Raw genomic sequence first — 5423 nt, 5'->3', positions numbered from 1 at the left:
TTTAATTTCAGCGATGTTTTATAGTTTTTCGTTTTTTTTAGTGTACAAATATTTCACATCCTTGATAAAGTTTATTCCAACATAGTTTATTATTTTATGCTATTAGTAATGAAATTACTTTCTTAACTTTATTTTATATGTTTATTATTATTATATATTAATGCAAGTGATTTGTGCACGTTGATTTTGTATCTGGCATCTCTGCTGATTTTTTTTTTAGGAAAATTCTGTATTATGTTAAGAGTTAAAAAAAAGCACAGTATAAAGAAAAGTCGAACAAATCATGCAGGGAAATTGATCACAGTTGACTTGACTGCTCTAAGATTCACGGGGAATGAACACTTAGGCTTGCCAGGTCATCACAGTCCCTATGTGGTCTTCTACTCAGGCTGGTATTTTCTATACAAGTCAAACCTCTCTCCATTGGAACACTGAGCACCTTTCCGAAGGACTCCAGAAAACAGCACAGCTGCCTTTGGATACCGTTTCCAGATGGGCCTTTCTCTTCAACTTTGACAGTAGTTAATGTGCTAAATGTCTTTTTTTTTCCACTTTTTATTTTTTTTATTTTTTTTTTATTTTTTTATTGCTTAAAGTATTACAAAGGGTATTACATATGTGTCCTTTTTTCCCCAGCCCTTGACAATCCCCTGGCCTCCCCTACCCCCCAGTGTCTATGTCCATTGGTTATGCTTATATGCATGCATACAAGTCCTTCGGTTGATCTCTTACCCCCCTCCCTCCTGCCCCCCAACCCTCCCTGGCCTTCCCGCTGCAGTTTGACAATCTGTTTGAGGCAGCTCTGCCTCTATATCTATTATTGTTCAAAAGGTTATAATGGTCTCTATTATCCATGAATGTGTGGGATCATGTGGTATTTTTCCTTCATTGACTGGCTTATTTCACTTAGCATAATGCTCTCCAGCTCCATCCATGCCGTTGCAAATGGTAAGAGTTCCTTCTTTTTTACAGCAGCATAGTATTCCATCGTGTAGATGTACCACAGTTTTCTAATCCATTCACCTACTGATGGGCACTTAGGCTGTTTCCAGATCTTAGCTATGGTGAATTGTGCTGCTATGAACATAGGGGTGCATATATCCTTTCTAACTGGTGTTTCTGGTTTCTTGGGATATATTCCTAGAAGTGGGATCACAGGGTCAAATGGGAGTTCCATTTTTTGTTTTTTGAGGAAACTCCATACTGTCTTCCATAGTGGCTGCACCAGTCTGCATTCCCACCAGCAGTGCACAAGTGTTCCTTTTTCTCCACATCCTCTCCAGCACTTGTCGTTTGTTGATTTGTTGATGATAGCCATTCTGACAGGTGTGAGATGGTACCTCATTGTTGTTTTGATTTGCATCTCTCAGATGATTAGTGACTTTGAGCATGTTTTCATATGTCTCTTGGCTTTCTGAATGTCCTCTTTTGAAAGGTGTCTATTTAGGTCCTTTGCCCATTTTTTGATTGGATTGTTTATCTTCCTTTTGTTAAGTTGTATGAGTTCCCTATAAATTTTGGAGATTAGGCCCTTATCAGATATGACACTGGCAAATATGTTTTCCCACGCAGTGGGTTTTCTCGTTGTTTTGTTGATGGTTTCTTTTGCTGTGCAGAAGCTTTTTATTTTGATGTAGTCCCATTTGTTCATTTTCTCTTTAGTTTCAAGTGCCCTAGGAGCTGTATCAGTGAAGAAATTGCTTTGGCATATGTCTGAGATTTTGTTGCCTTTGGATTCCTCTAGAATTTTTATGGTTTCCTGTCGTACATTTAAGTCCTTTATCCATTTTGAGTTTATTTTTGTATATGGTGTAAGTTGGTGGTCTAGTTTCATTTTCTTGTATATATCTGTCCAATTTTCCCAACACCACTTATTGAAGAGACTATCTTGGCTCCATTGAATGTTCTTTCCTCCTTTGTCAAATATTAATTGAGCATATTGGTTTGGGCCGATTTCTGGGTTCTCTATTCTATTCCATTGATCTATATGCCTGTTCTTGTGCCAGTACCAGGCAGTTTTGAGAACAGTGGCTTTGTAATACATCTTGATATCTGGTATTGAGATCCCACCTACTTTCTTCTTTCTCAGGATTGCTGCAGCTATTCGGGGTCTTTTTTTATTCCAAATGAATTTTTGGAGAGTTCGTTCTAGATCTGTGAAGTATGCCGTTGGTATTTTGATTGTGCTAAATGTCTTGATAGAGAAGGTCATATTTGGGAATATTATTGGGATCAATTGGACTTTGAACAATAAGTTTTCTTCTCATTGCTCCTTGATAAATTACTTCAATCAAATCTATGAAGTCTTGTTTGGTTTTGAAACTTCCCACAAATTTAGAGTGATCTGGAGACCTATAATCCACTTTCATATGCTGCCCATTGAAGAAAAACACAGTAGATGGAATATAACTGATGTCAAAATAGTGTGTATAAACTGGAATTTGGTCCACACCCACCATATTTATAGCAGCCATTTTAACTCAAGTCAGAAGAGGTCTTAGAAAGAATATCATCTAGGTGCAGACAGACAGTATCCTCGTCTGTCCCAAACCTGAGAACCAACACCTCCTCTGCAGTGTGCTTTATTGCCTGGTTGACTTCTTTTTTGCTAGTCAGCTTGGGTAATAGAAAGCTCATCTTGAAATAATCCAATTAATCCATCACTGTCAGTCTTTATTTGTACAAATTTCCTCCCTCTAATTTCAGGACTGTCAGCGACCTGGCCTCTTTTCCTGGTTGGGACACCAGCAGCTCCTTTCTACTGCCGGAAGCACTCAGGGACCCCTCTGCTGAATTTTTTAAATTAATTCTAAGAGTTCTAATAGTGGCCTTAATTGCAAAAATGATCTTTGCAGGTAGAATTAAAGATCTCAAGATGAGATCATCCAGAGTTAACTGGATGAGCCCTAAACCTGTTAAGTTTGATCAAGCAATTGAATTGATACTCCTCCCCCAGGAACTGGCTTTTCCCTTTGGCCACATTTCACTTGCGGTGACCACATTCTATTATCTTCCCTCTGGGTATGCAGGTAGGCATAAAGAAGTCTCCGCCCTGAAAAAAGCCCACCAAACGTCCTTTAAAAGCCGCTGACTCCCTTCATGTCTTTGGGTGCTGGAGCCATCCAGGCTTAGCCACCTGGTGTGTGGATGATCGAATAAATTCATAATCCCTCACCATTCTAGCCTCCTGCATTCCTCCTTCTGCGACCTAACATTTGGTGCCAAAAACCTGGGAGAGTTCCACGGGGATGGGAGCCATCGCCTCGGCTTTTGTCACCCGGAGTTTGCTACTCGGATAGCAGTAGGCAGTGGCAGCTCGTCCTAGGCTTACCTTCAAATCCTACTCAGGTGACTCAATTACCAGCTTTGATCAGGCTTCCCTCCCTTATGGCCTTCCCTCTCACCCCCCACCAGTCAGCCAAGGAGGATGCTGGACCAGGAATCTCTCCTTCTCCACTGATGACCCTCCATGTTACACCGGCCAATCTTCTCTAGGTGAGTGAAGTTCCACAATTTCCCTTCTCTCAGGTCTTCTGCCCACTCTCTCTCACTGACTTCTCAGAAGTCTCTTGTCTCAAAAGTCCTAGCGCTAGGCTAGAAGACTCCTCAGCCATTTGGCTTTGGGTCCTTCCTGATTGGGAACACCCAGTCCAGAGAGTCACCTCTCGTTTCTCATGGTGATTTGTTTAGCAACAGGGACGCCTGCCCTAAACAGTCTCCTTTGGATTTGTGGTCTGTCACTCACCCTTCCTCTCTCGTGGGCTACGCCACACTCCCTCTGCACACTCTCGAGGGAGATCATGCCCAATCACCTCACCTTATTTTGTAACACTGTTTGGTCACAACATAAACTAGATAATAAGTCTCACTGGCCTGAAAACAGCACTTTCAATTTTAACACACTGAGAAATTTAGATAATTGCTGTCACTGCAATGAAAAATGGTCAGAGATTCCCTACATCCAGGCCTTTTTTCACCCTTTAGTCCCAATCCTCTCTCTCAGTCCTGCTCTACCCATCAGAACTTTCTCCTTCACACAAAACATCATACCCCTAACAATTGTGATTCTGAATCTACTCTTGACCCAGCAGACCACTGACCTCCACCCCCTTACACATCCCCTCCCTCACCTGCAGTAGATTCCCAAAACCCAGACCCTCCTAACCAGCAACCACCTTCTTCCCCAGCCCCTAAAAGCCCAAATCCTGAGAACGTGGGCTCCAAAACAGCCTTTTCCCATCTAACATTCGTTCTCATGCCACCCAAAGAATGCCTTCCTCAACAGCCTTTTCTATTCCCCTGCCCATTCCACCCCTGAGGGAGGCAGCAGGAACTGAATGTATTATGGTCAATTATGACAAATTTAATCAAATTACTCAGGGCCCTGACAAAAACCCTGCTCTCTTTTTCTCCTGCCTCATGGAGGCCTTACAGAAATTTACTACCTTAGACTCCGCCTCCCCAGAGGAAAACCTTCTTCTTTGTGTTTTTTTTTTAGTTTTTTTTCCCTTTATTGAATAAGATATTACAAATGTGTCCTTATCCCCCCAGTGTCCCCTCATCCCCCAATCCTGCCCTCACCCTCACCCCCTGTTGTCCATATTCATCACTTATGCTTATATACATGCATACAAGTCCTTTGGTTGATCTTTCTCCCTCACCCCCACCCTCCCCTGCCTTCCCTCTGAGTTTTGAGCATCTGATCGATGCTCCTCTGTCTCTACATCTGTTTTTGTTCACCGGTTTACGTTGTTCACTATAATCCACAAATGAGTGAAAGCATGTGACATTTATCTTTCTCTGACTGACTTATTTCACTTAGCATAATGCTCTCCAGCTCCATCCATGCTGTTGCAAATGGTTCTGAACACATTTATATCCTAACCAGCCTCTGACATATGCTGCAAACTTCAAAAAATAGACACAAGTTCACAAACCCCTCAAAAAGACCTCATTAACCTGGCCTTTAAGGTCTTTAATAATAGAGATGAGGACCCAAATCCAAAAACAAAGGTGAGATCAGGCCAAGGCGGAGCCCAGACAAAGGCCTTTCAGCTCCTAGCCACCATTTTCATGAAACTCAAACAAAGTGCTGGTCCTCCTACCAAAGGTAAGTCAGGGGCTAAGCCTCCTCTGGGCCCATACTTCAAATGTACCAAGGAAGGGCACTGAGCCAAGTCCTGCTCAAACCTGAGATTTCAGCCTGAGCTCTGCCCAAGGTGCAGAAGGGAAGGCCACTGGAAATCAGACTGTAGTCTGGCCCCTCCGGGTCGGACCTCAGCCAGTCCAGCAAGGCCGCCTTCTGGATCCGGATTGGAGCTCCCAGACCTCCTGGGACTGGCCACTGAAAAAGCTGCCCAGGCCCTGACAGGGCCCCACAGACTTACATCACGAGGACAGAGCCTTGGGTAAGGACTGTGGTG

The 5423-nt window shown here is 42.9% G+C and overlaps 1 pseudogene; it reads right to left on the bottom strand.

Moving 5' to 3' along the window:
- Nucleotides 1-2186: 2186 nt before the first annotated feature.
- LOC102440139 lies at nucleotides 2187-2688 on the bottom strand (annotated as a pseudogene).
- Nucleotides 2689-5423: the final 2735 nt, after the last annotated feature.

Source organism: Myotis lucifugus, unplaced genomic scaffold (genome assembly GCF_000147115.1).
Source record: "Myotis lucifugus unplaced genomic scaffold, Myoluc2.0 scaffold_13, whole genome shotgun sequence".
NCBI classification, from domain to species: Eukaryota; Metazoa; Chordata; class Mammalia; order Chiroptera; family Vespertilionidae; genus Myotis; species Myotis lucifugus.
The sequence above is the reverse complement of the archived record's forward strand: the minus strand, read 5'-3'. Positions and strand labels throughout refer to the sequence as shown.